Source organism: Ambystoma mexicanum, chromosome 11, assembly GCF_040938575.1.
Source record: "Ambystoma mexicanum isolate Mex_15411 chromosome 11, UKY_AmexF1_1, whole genome shotgun sequence".
Taxonomy (NCBI): Eukaryota; Metazoa; Chordata; class Amphibia; order Caudata; family Ambystomatidae; genus Ambystoma; species Ambystoma mexicanum.
This window is the reverse complement of record NC_090934.1, coordinates 996,150,771-996,174,154: the sequence shown is the minus strand read 5'-3', so window position 1 is coordinate 996,174,154 and position 23,384 is coordinate 996,150,771. Positions and strand designations below refer to the sequence as shown.

The 23,384-nt window shown below is 48.1% G+C and overlaps 1 protein-coding gene across 1 annotated transcript in view; it reads left to right on the top strand.

Moving 5' to 3' along the window:
• ANKRD34C (ankyrin repeat domain 34C) overlaps nucleotides 1-23,384 on the top strand; it is a 111,901-nt gene that overhangs the window by 27,608 nt on the left and 60,909 nt on the right. The window contains exon 2 of the mRNA XM_069624181.1: nucleotides 20,166-20,300. The gene's annotated coding sequence lies outside the window, so the exon portion shown is untranslated. The remainder of the gene's footprint in view (nucleotides 1-20,165; nucleotides 20,301-23,384) is intronic.

The window sequence follows — 23,384 nt, the reverse complement described above, 5'->3', positions numbered from 1 at the left end:
TTACGCTATGAACACTCAGGGTAAAGTACCTTCCTGGGCCCACATTCAGCTTGCCACACCACTCCACCCCCATAAATCACCCCTCTTTCTCTCCGTCTATATTTACTTACACTTACCTATGCATCATACCATCCAACCTCAGCCCAGCCACCACAATAACATCTCCCACTGTATTCCAATCTCCTGCTACTCCACTGGTGCCCCCGCACTCCCTCTCGCCTCTTGCCCTTTCTCCTCTCCCCCCCTATTGTGCTTTGAAGTGGACAGAAGGTGGTGATATCACATTCAGGTGTGGTGAAAGCATGCAAAAACCAACCACCTTCATGGAGCACACTCAAAACAACATAAGCGTAACATCCTGAAGATACATTGGCCATTGTGGAGATACAGACACCTTTAGTTGGCATAGCACATAAGGACTTCACACTTGTGTGCAATGGAAGGTTTAGAAATCCAACCGCCCTAAGGGAACACAGTTATACTAATATGTACATTTAGGTCTCTCCGAAGCTTCAAAACCCTAATCAACCTGAGAGAACCCACCACCTGAGAACAACACACATACCTCATAGGGCTTGTCAACTAGCATCACAAGTGCTGCAGAAGATTGCGTTGCCCAGCCGGGCTGAGGACCAGGTCCATGCTATTGCTGTGATGTGCCTCACACCTCTGTGCACAGCCTCGCACCTGCATGCACAAGGATGAGCCACCACACACCGCACAGAGGTGCAACACACTCAAGTCCTAAAGTCCTAAAGAACCCATGTTTTAAGACCTTTAACCATGTGCCTTTTCATCTAATAGGTTGGTCACCGGTTTTGAAATTGCTTTTTATATTTGTAAATCACGGGTTGTCGAAATGCACATTGCATTCATAATGGTATGCTTTAGCGAAAAATAAAAGCAACCTAGGGTTTTTCAATTTAGCAGCACCCAGGAATCAAGAATCAGATAAGTGCCTTAGAGTTTTCAATGTGGGTCAAGGGTCACATGTAAGCTCAAAAGCAATTGATGAACATTTGAAAACTCAATGGGCAGATCCTCCAAACATTTATGGGCGCAAAAATATGGGTGGCAGCTGCTGGGTTTTTAAAGTATTGGGGCATACATGTTTACCCTCAAAGGCGTTCAAGCGAAGTGAGTGAACCTGCAACCACACATCCCTTTATATAAAATCATGGAGGTGTCCATCAGAAAAAATGTGCATTTCACAGAAACAATGAGTGCACATTACGCAAACATATATTTGTGCCATATCGTCCCTGAAGCAGTCCAGGATACAGGTGCCGCCAGTACACTGGGAAAATGTCAATTGGTAAATTATATGTCAGTAGAAATGGCACTGTTTTAAATGTCAAAGGTTTTGAAGGAGTTGCAACTCAGAGTGCAGCTTTAATTGAATTTTGTGATGCAAGTTGACAGTTTAAGTATTTCATGGAACGTTGTTAAATCATATTTTTGGAAGTAGGGTTGCGGGATTGTGCTGCACAGTGACATTGCAGTACAGCCCCAAAGGGATGTAAGGGGCTAGTGTAAGAACAATGCCACTTCCATTTTTGTTTCAGATGTTGAACAGGTTTCAGGCACAGTGGCTTGCAGGGTCGAGAGCGGAGAGGCGCTTTACAGCGTGTGGAAGCCAGGATAAGGTGTGGCGTTTTTGGACAGTAGCGCAATACTACTGCTGGGTGAAAGGCGGGAAAGTGGGAATTTAGTCACATGGGAGGTGCTGATGGAACCGGACGACAGTGGGAGCATTCCAGCCTGCGGCGTGATAGAGTTCAACATGGCGGGGCCTGGCAGTGGAAAGACTGGCTGCATATCTTCTCTTTTATTTATAGGGTAGGGTGACCAGACGGTTTTCTCAGGACTATCCCAGTATTTGGAGCTCTGTCCCCCTTTCTCAAGATTATGGTTCCATTGGAAACTGCAGTGGTCCCGTTTTTTTGTAGTAGGTCTTCATAGCTGGCAGGCAGGAATGCACAATCTCGAACAGAAGCTGCATTTTACAAATTAAGATAGTGCTAGTTTGTGATAAATGAATTATAATATGTGTTTCTTTGAACAATAACACTTAAACTCCCGTCTCCTCCAACCACTACTGAAGGATAGTGCCTTGACGTCCACTTTCAAGAGTTAGTCCTACTTTTATGTTAGTTGCCCTGTCTCGCCTTTTTACTTTTAAAATCTGGTTACCCTATTATAGGGCAATTTTGTTGAGTTCAGAAGAATTACCTTCATTTGTTTAAAAATTGTGTCAACGTCTTTCGGGGTGGCTGTAGAACAAACTACCTCTTTCCTTTCCCTTTAAAGAGAACATCTAGGCGACTCGTATATTATATGTGTTCATTTCATTGGTTGAAGTTTTCTTGGTCACTGTGTTGTTTACCTGCGTCTTTTAATTCCCCAATCATTTAGACTGTTTTGATTTCAGTCCAGTGGGACTCCTCCCTCCGTGATCATCTGCAATATGAACTGTTTGAAGAAATTGAGCCAATACAGCGCCATTTACAGCACACCTTTTGCATATATACTGAATAAAGTGGTGCACAGTTCATGAGGTCAGAGTTCACCTTTATCTGCAGTGAAAGTTGGAGCCAGGAAGAGTGCACAAGTAAAGACACAATGCAACTTCACTTAGCAAAGAACACCTGGCTTGACCAGGCCTGTGATCAGTGCATAAAGTTGGCTTCCAGTGCTTTACATGTGGGCGGCCATGTGGCATCTTCTACACAGCATGTAGCAATTCTACCTGCCCAGAGATATGCCCATGATCTGCTGACCTTCCTTTAAAAGGCAGCGGCGCACCCAGGCTCCCAATCCCAAACTCGGTGGGTGCCAAGATCTCTGCCCTTACAGGGGGAATCCGTGTCCTTCAGAGCAAAACAGAGGACATGGGATTGACGAGCAAGGGGCAATGTGAAGTAATCGATGTCAAAAATATAAGAAAGGAGAAAGGAACGTGGTAAGGAAACTGAAGGTGGGAGCTCCTCAAAGTAGAAAGATAAGGATAGGAAGACAGATGAAATGAAGGGGAGTGTTAAGAAATGGTGGTGGAAAGAGAGAGGGGGGAATTTCTGCAAGGATGAGGTGAAGCAGAGTGTCCAGGATAGGGGAGGAGCAGGGGAGCATGCGTGAACAGAAAGCGAGAAATGGACCAATGATGGAGGGGACTGGGCAAAAGGGAGTAGCTCTAGTATGCAAAAGGGCGGAGCTACAGCGATTGTGCTGAAGACGGAGAAGATGGGGATACAGTCATGCTTAAAGAGAAGGTGCGGGAATGGAGAAAGGCATTCATTAACTTGTTAGTGTAGGCCGTAGAAGACGCAGTTGAGTTCACCTGCTGCTTTAGAGACAGTGTGGAGTCTAAATAAACTCCCAAAGTGTTGATCTCTTTGGCCACTTTGATTGGGTTTCCATCAATGTTGATGGATACATAGCAGGGGTCTAGTTTGTTCAGGTGGGTTTGGGAGCCGATGATCAAGAGCTCTGTTTTTTCATTGTTGAGGCAAAGGCAGTGATCTGCCATCCAAGCCTAGATTTCGAGGTAAATCTCGTTGATTCTTTTACAATCATCTTCATAGCTCCCTGAGAGGGTGATGAAAACCTGGGTGTCATCCGCATAGTTGGTGTATGTGACACCCAGGTTGTCGACAGTGAAAGAGGAGCTTGGTGAAGATGTTGTAAAGTGTTGGAGAAACGCACAAGCCTTGTGGTACGCCGCAATGGATGAGAATCGGGTCCGCAGAGGCAGAGGGTGCAAAGACCCTGGTGGTGCGGTTGGACAGGACAGATTGAATCCAGGAAGAGGCATTGCTGAAGAAGGCAGCTGCTGTAGATAGGTGGTCCATGAGAATTTGATGGTCGACAAGATCAAAGGCCGCCGACAGATCTAACAGCAGGAGCATGGCAAGTTTACCGTTGTCCTTAGCCTCATTCATTTGGATTTGAGATCCAGGAGGGCTGTTCCCGTTCCATGTCTGGGTCTGAAGCCAGATTGTCTAAGGCCTAGAAGGTTGTGATCCTCCAGGTGCTTCTAGATCTGGAGGTAGACCACTCTATCTAGGATATTTTGGATGTATGGAATGGTGATGATGGGCCTATAGTTTGTGGGAATGTCAGGATCTATGTTGTTTATTTTTAAATTTTTAAATGGGGCATGACCCAGGCTTCCTTGAGGTTGTTGGGTACTGCGTTTGTCTCGAAAGAGGAGTTAATTAGCGCTGAGATGAAAGGGGCCAGCTCCATTGCGCCTTCTTGAATTACTGTAGCTCGGCAGAGATCACCTTGGCATTTGGACGGTTTGAGACTTTTGATGATTTTTTTCCACTTCTTTAGCTGAGACCGGCGAGAAGACAAAAGGAGGGCAATCTGGGGTGTTACGCAGTGGTATGGTAGAGGAGCGGGTGGAGTTCTTGGCCAGGCTGCTCTTTTTTTGCTCAAATTTGGATTCGATTAGAGCAATTTTATTTGCAAGTGATTTCTGAATGTTAGCACACCAGATTGCGTCTTTAGTGCAGGTTTACACAGGTGGTGCAGGAGACTCGAATTCCCTGAGAATACCAAAGAGCTTTTTGGTCTTAGGTTTGGCATTGAGGATGCAGTTGTCATAGGTTTCCTTTTTGCACTAAGGAGGGCAGATTTGTATGATGCGGCTGCTGCTGTGAAGAGGGCCTTATTGGTTGGGTTGGGTGATTTTCTCCAGAGGGTTTCTACTGCTCTTTTGGCATTCCAAATGTTTTTAAGATCAGACCTAAACCATTTGTTGAGGTGGGCAGGTGGTTTGGCTTTGGCTAGTTTGATGGGGGCGATGCTGTTAACAGCAGCCTCAAGAGTGTTGTTATAAAGATCCACTAGCTTGGTTGTATCCAAGCCCTTGAAAATGGTTGGGTCGAGGACGTTCTGGATTAGTTACCGTAGGTTTTGGAGCGTCAGGTTACAGTTATTCCTGGTGAGGACTTGTGGTGTGGTGAGGGAGGTGGGGTTGGTCAGTGCCTTCCCTAATAAAAGAGATGAAGTAATGTTCCGACCAGGCGGTAGGAGCATTTTGGAGGATGGTTGTAGAGCAGTTGAGGTCTGCTAACCAATCTAAGGTTCTACGTTTATTGTGAGTTGTGGAGGTCACACGATGGTTAAAGCCAAGTTGGGAGATGATGTTTTCCATGGATGAGGCATTGGTGTCGTTAGGATCAGAAAGACCTAGGTTAAAGTCACCAAGAAGTATTATTTGCGAGCTAGGTTTGGTGTTATTGGTCAGTAGGTCAAATATGTCTTCCTCGAAGGAAGAGATGTGGCCTGGAGGACGGTAGATGAGACGGATGAGGATGGTTTGAGTTGCTGAGAGTGGGAGCTTGACTGAGAGTAGCTCTGTTGATGTGGGGCTGACAGTGGGGGCGGCTCTCAGACAGAGGGATGTTTTGGCGATGAAGGCTACTCTGCCTCCTTTGCTATTTTCTCTGTCCTTCCTTATTATTGAGTAGCCATCTGGGATAGCTAATGAGAGTGCTGGGCCAGCTGCCTGATGCAGCCAGGTCTCAGTGATTGCCAGGAAGTGAAGGTCATTGCTCGAAATAAGGTCTGCAATGCCTAAGGCGTGGGCAACCAGGGAGCAGGCATTAATGAGTGCACCTCTCATGATGGGATGTTTATCTGAGCTTGGAGTTTCAGGAGCTTTGGGCGCAGAGAGTGAGAGAGGGGTTGTGCTGGTGGTGGGAAGCTGTGGCAGGCACAGTTGGTGGGTTCTCCAATGGGGAGTCATCCGTGGCGGAATCCGCGAGCCGAGTCTGTGTTTCCTTGCCTCCACTGGGTATTGGGTCCAGGGAGCAGGGGGGGGCTGCAAAGCGGTTGATCCATTCGGTCTGGCTGATGGGGGGCTTGAGGGGAGGTGAGATTTACAGTTGTTGCCAGTAGGGGGCATGAATGTGTAGGGGGGTTGATTCGATGAGTCTGGATGCAGTAGGAGGTGGTTGTCTGGTAGGGGCATTGCATTGAGGAGAGAGAGGATCAAAGCCATGGTTAACGTGTGGTACACCATACTCCACAGGCAAATTCTGAGGGCATAGCGCTGGCTAGTAGTGAGGTAGCAGGCTAGTACAATCAGGTAAGAAGCAGTAGGCCAGGTCACAAGGTCACAGGTGCATTAGGCTAGTACAATCGGGTATGAAGCAATAGGCCAGGTCACAAGGTGCATTAGGCTGGTACGATCAGGTAAGAAGCAATAGGCCAGGTCACAAGGTCACAAGGTGCATTCGGCTAGCACAATCAGGTAAGAAGCAATAGGCCAGGTCACAAGGTCACAAGGTGCAATAGGTTAGTACAATCAGGTAAGAAGCAATAGGCCAGGTTACAAGGTCACAAGGTGCATTAGGCTAGTACAGTCAGGTAAGAAGCAATAGGCCAGATCACAAGGTTACAGGTGCATTAGGCTGGAATACAGGTGCATTAGGCTGGAATACATTAAGTAGGCAACAGTGAGGTGCAGTGCCGAATAGGTGAAATGCATGAGTAATGCAGTAGAACCATCAATGCGGATGCATGCACAGCTGAGTGGAGAGGCGACGGCAATGTGGAACAATAACATGCAGGCCATACGATGATACATTTAGGCTTATATATTGGGCGTTATGCATGTCAGGGTATAAAGTAAGCAGGAAGTTTGCCTAGTTTGGATGCAAGCATGCACAGCAGAGATTACAAATACATTGGCAATGTGTCGCAATATCAAGCAGGATGTGCGTTCTACAGCATTGTAGAGCGAGCCACGTTATAGAGTAGGCACAGGATGTTGTATCCCAAGGTTTGTGCCAACCAGGATGATTGGACGTAACAAGGGGCCCAGGAGGGTGTCTTTGGGTTGGTTAACTGGCGTGGTGCAGCGAACTTAGCAGCTAGTGATGCTGTGGTTGGCGGCAAGGGTGAATCGGGCACGGCCACTGAGCAGGCAAGTTGCTTGAGTAACGCGTATCACAGGGCGTGTGGTGGGCTAGGAGCTGGCGTGCATGGGAGCACGCTGAAGATATAGGAAGCTGGGGGTAAGCATATTTTACCAGACGTGCTTATGGGCGCAGGCAGTTTGCTTCAAGCTAGCATGTTTATAGGCAGAGTCAAGCGTTGCTCACCTACGATAGTGTGTCCAGACTCTCACCTCAGCACAGTGCGGCAAACAGGAGGCAAAACAGGGCTTTATCCTTGGCCTTTGCCACAGGACGGCTGCCACCTTACAGAGGTATAGAAGAGTGCATGGGATCTGAACAGGAAGGTAATTTGTATTTTGTATTTTATGTGTCTTGTATAGAACACAGTACAATAAAATTGAATAAACAATTGAATCCGGATTACAATCACTCAGGGGTTTAGAAGTAGGTGTGTTTTTAAAGAACCACGGAAGAGAGAATAAACAGTTATAGAGCGAAGGGAAAGTGGGAAAGCATTCCAATGGAGAGGAGCAAGGAGTTCAAAAGATCGAAAATGAGACTGAGCACAGGGGGGACGAGTAACCAGTCTAAAGTGGGAAGAAGACCGCAGAGGGCGAGGAGGAACATAGAAAGATATGAGTTCAGTAATATAGATAGATTTAAAAACAAGACAAAGAAAGTTAAATTTAAGTTGAAAGTGAAAACGTAGCCAATGAAGTGTTGCGAGAGAAGAAGAAATAGAGTCCCGATAAGGAAGAAGACATAATAGATGGATTGAAGAGTTAAAGAATTTAAAGGGGCCAGGCGAGATCTGGAAAGGCCAAAAAGGGTAGAAGAACAATAGAAAAGTTGGGAGGATCCACCAGGAGGCGCAGAGATGCACTGACGCATCTCCACTCGTCTCCTCCGAAGGGCGGCGTCATTGGGACTTGAGCCCCCCAGTCTCCCCCGGAGTGAAGAGCCAACCCCCACCGCAGCCTTCTGACGACGTGGGGCTCCTGAATACCCCAATTCCGATCTCCCGACATGGAGCGTTCGCTGTGCACTGAGCTTTTGAAAACAGGAGGGAGGGAGAGCCCCGCCTCCCCCGGCGCCGCGGCTCCGCACGAAAACAACAGAGAGCCACATCTCAGGTGAGGCCTGCAACTCCATTGGACAGCGTGGAGAGAGTGCCCCCCCCCTGAACTCGACCGGAGCGGTCTCCCGAGCCACACAGAGCCCAGGCGGGGTCACACGGCGCCTTGGGCCGTTTCCTTCCATTGGAGCTCCATCCCGGAGCGGCACACTGGGTTCGGTGGCTCGCTCCGCTCCCACAGGCGTCAGCGCGCAGTGGAGCCGGCGCAGGAGAGCACATCGGAGAGCAGGTTAGCCTCCGCGAGACTTTCGGCCCCTGCCCCACCCAAGGGGCCAGCCCTCATTGGGGGCCACCAGGAGCAGAGGCCCCCGCCGGTGTCTTGGAAGAGCAGTCTCCCCCCACCCCCTCAGGGGTGCCCACAGCAGTCCTCCCACCCCCCCCCACATCGGGCCCTCCCTGGATCTAGCGGTTGATCGGGAGAAGTGCCAAGGGAGTACTGGAGCCCCCACGAGGTGTGAGGCTGCCCTAGGGTTCTAAATAACATCAGAGGCAAAGAGGGCCTGCCCCTGGTCTATCGCTTCACGGTCACTGCCTGACCCCATAACAGTGAACACTTCCATCCAAGGACTGTCTGAGCAGAGGCGACTGAACCCAACGCTGGGACAGGGGGTGACAGGCCCCCACTGGCCTTGAACTGGAGAACTGGCCCGAACAACCCCCCACCCTAACAGTGGGCACAGGGCCTGGGCCGCAGGCAGGGAGGACCCCTTTGGAGTTGTTTTGTGGCCTGACGGCGGGGCCCACTAGGCTTGGGGCTTTCAGGGGTGGACCCCGTGGAGTGGTGATGGTCCGGGGAGGCCTATGAACTGGAAGGAATCCCTGCAGAGATTCCGACGCTTGTCCCCTGGCTCCCCGACTCTCCCTGAGATGGCGGCCTCAACGGATCAGGAACTAACAGATACTGACACGGTCACCAAAGGCATGGCTGCCCTCCTAGAGGAGATCAGATGCTTCAGGGCGGATATAGCGCTACGACTGGACACCTTGGACAAAAAAGTGGACAACATAGATGACAGGGTTCAAGCGCTGGAAAACAACATGGCTTCGAATGACATTTTTGAGACGCAATTTGACATGCGCTTGGCGGAGCTCGAGAGGAGGGAAGAGAAATGCTCCCTAAAACTTGACCATTTGGAGAATAGGGAACGTCGATGTAACCTGCGTTTTCTAGGCTTCCCGGAGCGTGAGGGTCAGACGCAAGCAGACATTATAAAAGCTGATAACGCGGTGGTGGGATCACTCTTTACAGGGGCTAATACGAACGGACCAACTATTGATAGAGCCCATAGAACAGGTGCAGCCAACAGAGGCCCCAGGTCCATTCTTGTACGATTCCACTACTTTGCGGAGAAAAGTAAAATTCTTGAACTAGCTTGCAAGAAAGGCCCAGTGGATTGGGAGGGAGCCAAGATCTCGGTGTATCAGCATCTCTCTGCCTTTACCCTGGCAAGACGTCGGCTCTGCTCCCCGCTCACGAAAATGCTTCAGGCCAAGGGGGTCCGGTACAGGTGGGGATACCCTTTTTCACTTTCCTTTGAGCTTGAAGGCTACAAGTGTGCCCTGGTCACTGAGTACGAAATTCACAGGGTGTCAGGGGAGCTCCTGGATGATTCGAACATGGAAATGGGTGAGCAACAACGCGAGAGAGCCCCATCTGGCCCCAGGGGGATGAAGGCTCCGCAGGAAAGGCGCAAAGTCTGAGGTCACAGGAAATTCAGGAGAGTGGCTCTGGCGTCCCCGGATCAGCCCAACACTTGAAGAGCCCCCGGGAGCTCGAAGATCAAGCTTGTACTCGATTCTGTGAGTGGGGGTGTGATGCAATTGTTCATAGACTGGTTGGGGTAAGGGGGTGGGGAGGCTCGAGTTGTTGATTTTGAGGAGTTAAAGAGCCCGGTGGGGGGAGACATGGTGGCCTGGATTTGCGACAGGATGAAGCCGATAATCAACCAGGCGTTCGGGGGGGGGTGAACAGTTGGGGTTTGTTTATTGGGGATTTAGTTGGGACACGCCAGGTTTTCAGGTCTATTTTGCACCTATAGGATTGTTTCTGGGCATCAGCAGGTTGCGGAAGCACTGCGGGAACAATGACATTTCACGGTCCACGGAGGGAGCCATGAACTTCTACCATCGCTTTCATGGATGATTCGCTTCAATTCTTGACAGTGGGGTCGTTAAATGTACTTGGGCCTAACTCTCCTACAAAAAGGTTGTTGGTGGTGAGAGAATTTACAAGGGTCCGGCTTAATTTCCTATCTGCACAAGAAACCCACTGGGTTTGGGCAAGGAACCAAAGCTAAGGTCAAAGACCATTGATCAGGTGTATGTGGCATCCTTCCAGGCTAAAAAATGTGGAGTGGCCCTACTGGTCTCTCCCGGGGCCCACTTCGTGGTCAAAGCTCAGAGGTCGGACCTGGAAGGACGATATATTATGGTCAAAGGGGAGGTGAGGGGCCGGCTGTTCACTCTGGTTTGCATATATGCTCCGATCGAAGCACAGGATAGCTTCTGGGAGGGGATGAAAGAGAAAATGATGGCTTTTTCCAAGGGCACTCTACTGGTGGGTGGGGATTTTAATATGGTCCTTTGCCCCGAGAGGGATAGGAAGTCCGCCAATCCATGTCCTAATTTGCGACTCCATAAAAAACTAGCAGAAGCTTTCCAAGAAGTTAATGGGGAACTGGGCTTGAGTGATACGCACCCCATTAAGCAAGGCCGAGACCCCGACTTTACCTTTTATTCAAAGCCGCATGCTACATTCTCCCCTATTGATTACATTCTGGTCGACTCTACGCTTCGGGGCGAGGTCACGGACTCGGGGTGGAGATTGTCCCTTGGTCGGACCACGACTTGGTTAGAATAAAAATGGGTATTCCCCCTGCCCATGCATCCGGGTCCCAGTGGAGGTGCAACGACCTCCTTTTGCGCGACAAGGAAGTATGCCAATCCCTCTTAGAAGCCATAAAAGATTACTTCTCTATTAATGACAATGGGGAGGTTGGCATCATGGGAGTTTGGGAGGCATTCAAGGCAACCATTAGGGGCATCCTTATCGAGATAGGTTCGAGAAAAAAGAGGGAGAGGGGCCACGAGGAGAAACCACTGAGGGAAAAGATAGATACTATCCAACCGGGGGGGACTGAAAACGCAGATGTTCCCCGGACAATGGAAGGAGCTACAAAGACTGCGCTCTAAGTTGGCAGACCTCCAGGTGGGACAAATGGAAAAGAAGCTGTCTTTCCTGAAACAGAAATACATGGAAAAGGGGGAAAAAGCAGATAAGATATTGGCTTGGAGGCTTTGTGTGCTTAGAAATAGTAGGAGGGCGAATTCCATTTGCACCCCGGAAGGGGATTCGACCGTGAGAGACAGTAAGATAGCTGAACAATTCAGACAATATTATGAACGGCTGTATTGCTCGGAGTACGCAGGGGACGGGACCGAAATAGACAGCTTCCTGGACTCCCTCCCGATTCCGGGCCTCTCGGTTTTACAAGCCCTATCGGTCTACGCTGGCCCCGTTTATGGCCAAGATGTTTAACTCAGCATTGGAATTGGTTTCCCCCCTACCCACGATGATGTCCGCTCTGATAGTAGTACACCCCAAAGAGGGGAAGGACCCCTTCCAGTGCCAATCATACCGCCCTATATCCCACCTTAATGCCGATGTTAAGATTTTGGCTAAACTTTTAACAAACAGACTGCCGAAACTCCTCCTTTCCCTAGTACATGGAGATCAGGTGGGCTTTATTCCGGGATGCCAGGGATCAGACAACATACGGAAGACCCTGGATCTCATGCATGAGGCTTCAAGGCAGGGGGTGGAGGGCTATCTCCTTTCACTAGATTCGGAGAAGGCCTTTGACCGTGTCGAGTGGCCTTATATGGGTAAAGTCCTCCGAAAACTGGGTCTGGGGGACAATTTCTGTGGGTGGGTCTCAGCACTTTACAATGGCCCCTCAGCGAGAGTTTTGGTCAATGGCGGCATCTCAGAACCTCTGGCCATATCTAGGGGCACCCGTCAGGGCTGTCCCCTGTCACCCCTTCTATATGCTTTGGCAATGGAGCCCCTGGCTATAGCGATCAGAGCTGACCAGGAAATCACAGGGATTAGATGTGACAACTGCGACTTTAAACTCGCCCTGTTCGCAGACGATATCCTGGGCTACCTGGCCAACCTTCAGGATTCTCTACCCCGATTATTCAGACTTATAAACTACTATGGTACTTTTTCGGGGCTCAAGGTAAATACATCCAAGTCTAGCATTATGCCCATGGGTCCCGGGGACCACGATATAGGGGGTGACTCCGTAATATTGGGAGTAAGAATAGAGCGGTACTCCACTAGGTATTTGCGCACCACCATTCCCAGGGATCTGTCACACCTCTATCAGTGCAACTTCCCGGTGATCTTGGCTAAGATTAGTAGCGATCTTAAATGATGGGCACCCCTTACACTCTCTTGGTTTGGGCATATGGTCACGGTCAAAATGAACATCCTGCCCCACCTACTTGACCTCTTTGCGGCTCTCTCGGTGGTGATCCCTGAGGCCTTCTTCAAGGTATTGCAGTCCCGAGTCCTTCAGTTCATTTGGGACGGTAAAAGGACAAGAGTCAAATTTTCTACCTTGACTCTTCCTAAGTCTCATGGTGGATTTGGTCTCCCGGACTTTAGGCTATACTATAAAGCAGCCCAGCTCCGAGTGATGTTAGAGCACATGAGAGACGACCTGGGGACATACTGGACTTTCATTGAGGATGTCCAGACTCACCCAAAAAAAGTCAGGGACCTGTTATGGGCCCCCCCTAAAGCCCTTCCCCCCACCTCAAAACACACCCCACTTTAGCGGCTCTCTGGGCAGTCTGGAAGCCGAACAAGGACAATAAACTGCTGTCTTCCTGGCCATCCCCTTTGACATTGCTGTGGGGCCCCCCCCATCAACCTAGGCACCAGGGGCTTTCGAGATACACAATCATGGTCAGACATGGGCCTGGAGATGGTCGCTCAACTCTCTCGTGAGGAGGGCTTCATAGAATATGACCAACTGACTGAGGCACTGGGTGACAACCCGCACTCTATCTTTGAATATTTGCGCTTGAAGGGAATCCTGACCCATCCTCGGTGTGCCGATAACTTTAAACGCCCCCTCACCCCTTTTGAAAATGTTCTAGCCAAAAGCACCTCCCGGAAGGGCTCTCTATCTAGGTTTTATAGCACATTGATAACGGCTAACTTGGAGGGTAGACAGCCCTTCAAACGAATATGGGAAGAAAGGCTGAGCATGACGTCTGACGACCACACGTGGAGCGCAAACTTTAAATCTAGATTCACGGGTTCACTGTACACCGCTGCCATGGAACATAGCTTTAAGATACCCCACTCATGGCATCACCCTCCAGCCACCCTGTCCAAAATGTTCAAAGAGGTATCCCCTTTTTGCCCCAGGATATGTCAACAACGGGGCACTTGGTTTCACGTGTGGTGGGGATGCCCTGTCATTCAGGTGTACTGGTTGGAACTGCTCAGCTGGATTAAGGATATAGAAGGGTATTCCCTGACTCTACTTCCATTGGAAATCCTCCTGGGTACTCCTATGCCGGAGACAGAACAGAATGCATTCCGAGGGTCATTGGTGCCATATTGAGGGCCGGGAGGTTAGCACTGGCCCAAAAGTGGAAAAGTGTTTTAGCTCCATCCAAGGAGGAATGGCTTTGTAAACTCAGGTCGATCTTTACTTATGAAAAACTCACTGCAATAACAAATGATACCATGTCGGAATTTGTACAGGACTGGACTTCAGTGCTCCTTAATGATGACTGCATCTCTATGCGTTTGTAAAGTATGACCCACAATGCCTCCATTTTACAAGTCTCACCACCAGCCCCAGGAATCTAGTTGGGCCCCCAACTTGCTGTGAACCGATCTGACCCCACTATGTCAAAATGTACAACCAATAACACAATGATATTCGAATGTTCCCTCCGCAGCTTCTATAACCTGCATAGCATCAAGACTTGGTATGTTGATAAGTTGGGGGGGGGGCAGGTGAGGGGAGGGGGGACGGGAGTAAATGGTAAAAATACCGACATTTATGTTTGTTCAATGTACTGCTGGCAGGGATTGCTCACGCACCATACCTTATATGTATGTCAATAAAAACAAAGTTAAAAAAAAAAGAAAAGTCAGGAGAAAATCAGAGATGAGATTAAAAGGCCGGAAGCTTGAAAAGTGAGAAATTGAGGAGCTTTCAGATATTGTGGAGATGGAAACGACAGGAACGTGAAGTGAGAGAGATATGGCGAGATAAAGAAATATTTGAATCGAAGTGAAGACCGAGATTATGAGCTGTGGTTGAAATTGGAAGCTTGGAAGGTGGAAAAGATATAGATGGAGGTGGAGGATGAGAAGGAAGAGTGTTTGCAGAGAAGAACAGAACCTTAGTCTTCCCTGCGTTGAGAGTGAGAAAATGGGAGGACATCCAGGATTTTATTTCAACAAGACAGACTGAGAGAGTGCAATGAAAATCGGGGGAAAAGGAGGAAAAAGAAAGAAATAGTTGAGTGTCGTCTGCATAGAAATGATGTTATAGACCAAAGGAAGAGATAATAGCAGCAAGGTGTGATGTGTATAAGGAGAAAAGGAAGGGGCCTAGAACTGTCAGAGAGGTTGTCAGAGATGGCACATCAAACAGGCCCATCAGAATGACCCCAAAACGAACAATAAGGCAGGTGAGTTACCGAGAAGTGTGCACGAGAGGGGCATGGTATGGTAGCTAGGGCTTAGTGGTCACAACTGAGGCTAAAGGCCCAAAGCACTCTGCTGCTTTCTTGCTACGTTTGTCCTATATAAAACTCAACTAGCTGTCCCCGGCCATGCGTTGCTGTGCCTCTGTCTGGTTAAATGGAAAAGAAAGAAAAGAGAAAGGGCACATTTCTAATATGCTTAATTTCACAATGCTTGTGGGTATATAATATTTTTTGTTGTTCCATTGTCTGTGCAGATATGCCGACTGTAGAACACGCAATATATAATTGTCGATGTGAGAAGCAATCCGTGTCTAGATCTAAACCGCACAATTCTAACAATTGACCTTGAGCTTTGTTGATGGTGATTGTAAATGCAAGTTGGCATGAATTGAGCTGTCACGATTTCTGCATCGAACAAAGTCATTTGGAAGCATGAGTTGTATTTCCTGATGTTAGATAGGAAATGCTTTGATTCAGCGGTATATCCGGCAAGCAAAGTTTTTAATGGCTCTAGCGATTCTCCAAGTTGAGGCAGTTTAATTTTCCCAGCGGCGCAAAACATTGCTTTCATTTCGCCATTACATTTCAGAGCCTTGCAATAAGGACACACTTCAGTCATGGTGCTGATGAGAACATGCCGACTCAAACTATAATCATCAGCTGGGTTGTACCTGATTGCAAGGCGATTGTAATCGCGTGATTGCTGAGCATGGAGTGGTGTTTGACGCTGATTTGCTGTTTCTCGTTGACGTCTTTCAGCCACTCTAAGCCTGTTGCGTTCATTCTGTTGAGAACGAAGCAGATCTGAGGCTGCTTTTAAGGCCAACAGATGGCGCTGTATTTCAGTAAAATATTTGGTATAGCGTGTGATGCTTTTACATCCAACAGATGGCACTGTTTTTTAGAAAAAGCATGTTTTCACCTGTCACAGGTGTGACATCTATCTATAGTAGGTATATAAAAACACGCGCATATTCAAATGCAACATTGTGTAAAAATGTCAAAGCAATTGGTGAAGAACTTTCAGAGATTTAAGATTTTGAACAAACGAACATTTACATTTTTATTTATATAGATTACAAATAGAAATACCAAATAGAAAAGTGATTTGTTACTGGGGGGCCTCAGGGGTCTAGAGTGAGAATGAGACGCTAAAATTGTTGAGTGGTTACACCAGGGAGAATGCAATGGTGTTGACTTTCGAAGGGCTACTAGAAGGTGATTGTGATTTTTCCAGAGGAACTTTCGAGTCACTAGGGTGAATGAGATGGTGTCAGAGAAGGAAACGGTGCTTTAAATGTGGAGGTATTGCATGTGTTCCCAATAAACAATGAAGGTTCCTTATGAAGAAACCTAAAGCACTTGGTGGCCATAGGTTGAATAAAATGGACTCCGAACTCTCCCACAGGCTAGCGGGGGAGGTAGCATTGTGAACGTATCTTTGGCATAGGATGAGAGGTGGATTAAAGGGGGCTCCTGAAAGCAGAGGTGTTCCTACTGGTAAGCATTATGGCACCCGAGAACTCAAATGGTCAGTGAATCATTTTGGCCTGGACTTTTCATATGATTTAAGTTATAGTCTGTGTCTGCCTACAGAAAAAAGAAAAAAAAACATTTTGGAGGTACGAGCCATCCACGTTGTGATTGTCCATGCGCCTTTGGTGCCAGATGTCCTGCTACAGGGGTTGGGGCACGGGGGCTTTGAAACAGGGGGAGTTCTATTACTTTTCTTAATCATAATGAGATAGTATGGATAGCTTCTTCATCGCTTCGCAGTATGTTGGTTGCCTGGCTGATGTGCCCGGCGGGTTGGGAAACAGATGGCCATGGTCTGGAGTGTTTCAAAGGACACTTAAGTTCTGTTAGCCAGAAGCTCTTAAGCGCATGCTCCGTTTGGAATTAACAGAATGAATCCTATAGGGGGCCAGATTTTCATAATAAAAAATGGGACAGTCCTCCGAACTACACGTTGGACTACAATTTGTCAGTGCATACCATGACCCCTGTTTGGTAGCAAAAAAAGGGCGTTGGGGAGGAGGGGGGATTCCGACCATTCACCTGGACATAAAATGTGTGGATCTGGCTGTGACTGTAAGCATGTTAAAAACAAAGGAGCTTTTGGTCTGAAAGAGGGTCCCATCCGGGACAGTCCCGGCAGAACTGGGGACGTCGTGTCACCCTAGCATCCAGCTTCTTCCAAACCACAAAGGTCTTCAGGCCACGTTTACAAATGGTGGTTTCCACTTTTCAGCCGGAAACATTGAGGCTCATCATGAGTCTGGTGGCATATGGTAAAGGTGGCGGTAGCGGAATTACTGCCGCTTTTACCATACTGCCGATTAGGAGTTGGTGGTAATCCCACCTGCAAATTTACTGTTACTGCCAGTGGTGTGGGTGTGCTCCTGCCAAGTTATAATATGGCAGTGATTCCGCCGAACACCACAGTGGCGACTGTAATTCCGCTGAGGCGAAATAACTGCCGTATTATCATCCAACTCATAAGGAACCTGATTATTGTGCCAACCTAAGAGGCATGCAACGTCAAGGAGGATCCAAGGGATTGAGATGCCGCTTGTCTAACAAAGAAAGAATGGCAAGAATGTTGGTTGGATGGTACAGCCACGTCATGAGGAAAGGTCGTTTCTGGTATGGGAATCGCGGGCCACTCCCAGGAATGATATACTATCACCCCATGGGAAAGAAGCCCAGCCGCCTCTTCACTAGGCTTGATTACAGAGGCGTAGCCAGGATTGTCTAGCAAATGGGGCCTGATGCTAATGTAGTTGGGCCCACTGCACTGACACACATATCTGTAAATAAAACCACACAGCGCTGCTGAGTGGGCATTTACAGATTTTGGGTGGGCCTTGCCCCTCAGGCCCTACCCTGCCTACGCCTCTGCTTGATTACCCACCAGTCTCGATGTATCCAAAACAAAAAGTATGGCAGGTTCTTGTTCCCAACCTAAAATACGAACTAAAGCTATCAAGTAAAATGAGTTGTACTTTATTGAAACAGAAGGTGGAGTCTTTATCCACAAACACAACTATCTCTTTGTATGTGATCCAGGAATCCTCCTAGCCTCGCATTGGCCTCTACTCTTGGCAACAACCTGCTCCACAACTTTAGCAAGCCTCTGCGTTTCCTCTCAGTCTCAAGCCTCTGCGTTTCCTCTCAGTCTCAAGCCTCTCTGTTTCCTCTCAGTCTCAAGCCTCTGCGTTTCTCTCAGTCTCAAGCCTCTGCGTTTCCTCTCAGTCTCAAGCCTCTGCATTTCCTCTCAGTCTCAAGCCTCTGCATTTCCTCTCAGTCTCAAGCCTCTGCGTTTCTCTCAGTCTCAAGCCTCTGCGTTTCCTCTCAGTCTCAAGCCTCTGCGTTTCCTCTCAGTCTCAAGCCTCTGCGTTTCCTCTCAGTCTCAAGCCTCTGCGTTTCTCTCAGTCTCAAGCCTCTGCGTTTCCTCTCAGTCTCAAGCCTCTGCGTTTCCTCTCAGTCTCAAGCCTCTGCGTTTCCTCTCAGTCTCAAGCCTCTGCGTTTCTCTCAGTCTCAAGCCGCTGAGTTTCCTCTCAGTCTCAAGCCTCTGTGTTTCCTCTCAGTCTCAAGCCTCTGCATTTCCTCTCAGTCTCAGCCTCTGCGTTTCCTCTCAGTCTCAAGCCTCTGCGTTTCCTCTCAGTCTCAAGCCTCTGCGTTTCTCTCAGTCTCAAGCCGCTGAGTTTCCTCTCAGTCTCAAGCCTCTGTGTTTCCTCTCAGTCTCAAGCCTCTGCGTTTCCTCTCAGTCTCAAGCCTCTGCGTTTCCTCTCAGTCTCAAGCCTCTGCGTTTCTCTCAGTCTCAAGCCTCTGCGTTTCCTCTCAGTCTCAAGCCTCTGCGTTTCTCTCAGTCTCAAGCCTCTGCGTTTCCTCTCAGTCTCAAGCCTCTGCGTTTCCTCTCAGTCTCATATGAACGTATGGTTTGTTGATTCATGCTGCACTTAAGTGGTTGACTCACTGTTGCAACATTCGTTTCAGTCAGTCTTAGGTTACAGTCCGCTTTCTTCAGGTCTTTGCCTCCTTTGCACTTGGCAGTCTTTGGATATCAAATGTTAGAGACGTCATAGCCTTCATCTCACAACATGCACCATTTAGAGCTCTTTCAATGCCAGTAAGCCTGAATATACTTTAATCCCCAGTAAACATATTGCTTCAGTGGCTGATAGAATTAGAGTAGACTTTGTTTCACACAACGCAATTGTTTTTACTCGGGGTTAGAGTTAGAAATGATTGTGCTTGAAAAAGAACTTCACTTTGCAATCCTTCTTTAGGTTTAAAATAGATTGTGCTTTAAGAAAAACATGACTTTGTATTCCTTCAATGAATTTTAGATTTATGATAAGTAGTACTTCACAACCCACTTCACCTGTTTTACTACCTGCAGTGATTATTAGACTTCGAGTACACTTTGCTTCACGACCCACATCACGTTGTATTTTTGTTTTGCTGAATGTAATACTGAACATGGACTGGGCTTTCCAGCACACATGTGTCTCCCCACTTTCAATGTTTATCGGAGGTGGCCTGGGCATTAACTCACAGTGCTTTGTGTATTCAACTCTCTTTCCCTTAGAGCACTGGACTCCATGTCCTAGCATGCATCAGTTCTCTCATTCTTAGGGCCTCATTACACGGATGGCAGTAAGGATTTACCGGTACTGGTAAAATACCGGTACCGGTAAATCCTTACCGCCTACTACGAGGTCCCTTTGCGGGTTGGGGGATTTAACGCCTGCTTTTTGCAGGCGTTAAAAACCAACCCGCAAAGGGACCCAGGGAGCTAATTACGGTACCGCAATTTGCAGTACCGTAATTAGCGCCTTCCCCGTTCCCATTATGCCCTATGGGGCGAAAATGGGAATGGGGAAGGGCAATGGTGGAAGGGGGAATTACCGCCCCGCCAACCTTGGAATGGGGCGGTAATTCCCCTTTCCGCCAAGGCGGTGCCGGTATTTTACCGGCATGAACCATGGCGCTAATAGCGCCATGGTTCTCCGCCATCCGTTTAATGAGGCCCTTAGTCTTTTACAGATTTGGTGTCGATTTGGTTCCGACCATTTCAAAAGTCTCTCTATCCTAGGAGCTAGGCCATGACTCAGCATGCAACAGATTTCCCACTGGGACAGGGCCAGTACACGGACCTTGTCAGAAGGGGAAAGGTACCCCTCTTGGCTGTGGGTGGGAGGCATACCAGGAAGCCACCCAGAGCCCGTCCTGAACCTGAGGTGGGCAGTGGTAGTGGAGAGGACTTCAATTCCTGACCCCCCTGTTGTCCATATGTATCTATGAAGAACCATCTCTGTTACCATGCCTCTTATGGGAGATACTCACCAGTGTTTCCCTTCCTGTTTCAGATACGCTGCAGCACAAGGCTTTCATATTGACTGAATTGAGCAAGATGCAGCCGTAATACCACCAACATCATGGAAGAACCCCTAAATCTACCAGCAGGGGTGGACTGGCCTATAGGGAACTATGGATATTTCCTGGTAAGCCTCTGCACCATGGTTCTCTTTTGTGTGGTAACTATTTTATTTTCAAATGTTCTCAAAGGAAAAGGTTGCGCATGTCTCTGGAGCATGTCTCAGGGGCAACATGCTCGCCTTGGAAGCAAGACCCCGGATCTGCGCTTAGGAACCTCCGGGTATTAATCGCGTTATAAATAACCAATCATATCATATATCCTGAAAATATGTAAAAGGTATTTCCAGGGCCTCTTTTGGTTCCCAGTCCACTGCTGCCTACCGGGCGGTTCCTATACCCGCTCGAATCAGCGTGGAGCCGCTGGTGAAACAGAGGGGGAGAGAGCCACAATGGGAACCTACAAGCGTATGCAGCAGTTCCAGCGACAGCGCTGTCCCAGTTGAAGACACATCGTTGCCTTCCGTGCACGTCCACTAAACCACCATTGACTACAAAGGCTTATCTACAACAGCGTGAACATGAGCCCCGACAATACAAATAATTACCAGAGACTTGATATGGCATCTTTACACAGCGAAGGCCTGGGGAACCGGTGGACGGGGCTTAAGTCTCTTTTAAAAGATTCCCTCTGTATATACATGACCCGGGGTGAGGAAAGCAAACCAGATTGGCTAGGGCAATCCCTCAGAAGGAGGGTTATTTAAGAGGGAAGAGAAACAAGTTGTGGGTTTATCTTGTGAGGTCAGCAGTGGATGAGGAGGATGACCAACAGACCAGCGTAAGGAAGTTAGGAGTGATGGATGGTGAAACAAAGTGCAGCAGTAGGTGAAGTGTTGGTTTAGGAGTGTTAGTGGCCTTGCAGTTTGACTGCGTATTTGTTTGGGGTGAAAGAGTAGCAGAAGATAGTGTAGGGTGTGACTGTGAAGCATGTGAGTGGGTGTGTGAGTATTAGTGGAGGAGAGTAGTAGTAGTGACAGGAGAGTAGTAGGTTTTGGGGTAGAGTAGCAGTGGTTGGAGGAAAGTAGTAGTGGTTGGAGGATGGTAGTAGTAGTTGGAAGGGAGTAGTAGTGGTTTGAGGGGACAGGAAGTGTAAGAGGAGTAGCAGACTGGGAGTAGTAGTAGGGAAGTAGAGACCAGCAGAGAGAGATAAGGAGGTAGGAGAGAGGCGGTGTGAAACATCAAAGGGATAGAAGAGAAGGTGGGGAAGAGTTCTTTTGAAGGTGTAGACAGCATAGAATGGAAAGGTGACATCAAGTATGCGTGGAATAGCGTTTCTTGCAGAGTGTCTGTGGGCACTGTTCCTGTCTCTATTAGAAAGCTTACCTGTGGTGAGAGTAGAGCCAGTTAGGAAGTACTTGAGGGAGTTAGTGAACCTGTATATAGGGAACATCTTGATAGTAAGAGGAGCAAGCATTTTGCGGGTAGGGGTTACCGATCAATAGCACTAACACAGTGATACGGACACCTGGGTAAGGGTGGAAAGCCCAGGGGAGGCGAGTAAGAGAGGGATGGCCTAAGATCCCACAAATCAATCAATAAAAACCCTTGAACCATTCTTGAGACTCAGAGTGGTTTCTGTGCCATCTGTGACACGTGAATGTGGGATGCGAAAAGACCCCTATACATAGGTTGTCAAAGGCCACAAGAAAAGTTGTGAGAGTCGCAAGTACAGCCCATGTTACAACCCGAATCACATGACAGCTGCTCGTTGTGATCTATATGTAGACAAGGAGGCCACTGTTCTGCCCCAGGCCCAAGCATTAGTTTGGACCAGTTTTCGGATGTAGATTCTGTTGGGAACATATAGAATAATAGGTTCAAAGTTAGGCCTTGCCACCAAACATTCCCTGGAGGTTGGGTCAGGAGTGATTAACCGAGACCTTTGAGGGGAGATCAAGGTATTCTTGCTAAAACTGCCACAGCAACCCTTAATCCTAAAAATCAGGGCTCAATTAATCTGTAAATAGATTGTAATACCAATAGAAGAAGTGGATAAACCGAGTACGACAGAGAGAAAAGGAGCTGAGTTTTGAGTGATGACCTCAGGGAGGGGCCGTCCTATAGCTGATCATCCTGTGTCTAAGGAATTCGCAGAGGACAGATCCCCTCCTGGATCAAGTTTGAAAGTCCTTGGTGTCAGAGGCTGAGAGCAAGACTTTGCAAACCCCACACTTCATCGAGAAAGGAGGGCTCCTGTACTGAGTCTGTATCGACCCACAAGGTGATGGTGTTAACTATCAACAATTGTTGGTGCCTAATCATTTCTGGAGGGCTGTGATGGAGCTCTCTGTTTCGAATCTGACCACTGCGCCTCTCGACCTCGATAAAACTCAGAAGACTCTCCTCATGTTCTACTCACTTGGGGTACACTCTGAGGGGAAGCAGTTATGTGCCTGTTGTCCCATCTGTCACATAACTTCACCTGATGACATACCCAAGACACTCTTGCAACTCATGCCCATTACTGAGATACCTTTACATAGAATTGGCATCAATGTGGTCAGACCCCTAGAACCCTTGTAATTGGGGAGCAAATATATTCTGGTCATCATTGACTATGCAACACCATATTCAGAGGCATTCCAGATGAGAAGCAATGCCACCAAGGCGATCCTCAAAATATTGGTACCTTTCTTCACCAAGTGGATTTCCCATCAATAATTCTGACTGATCAGAGGAGCAGTGTCAGCCCCACAACTAATGAATGAGATGAAAGTCGAAATGAAGATCAGTACCCTGCGAACATCTATATATCACCCACAGACTGACGGGTTGGTAGAAAGGTTCAACAAGACATTAAAACAAATACTGCAGAAACTGTTCTCCAAAGATTTCAAGAACTGACATTAACTATATCCCTGGGCCTTGTTCGCTATTCAGAAGACCGCACAATCCTCCACGGGATTCTCCCGATTTGAATAAGTATATGAAGGGAAACCGAGAGATCTTGTGCATATTCTTTGAGAAGCATGGGATTACACTAACAGTGGACCTAACAGAGACCACCCACCATCCAAAACAGCTGGGAATACATGGCAAAGGTAAGACTACTGGTGAAAACTAATATGAAGGAGGCTCAAACCCGACAGGAAAGGTTCTGCAAACAGAAGGTGCAGCTACATGCTTTTCAAGTGGGAGAACACGTTATG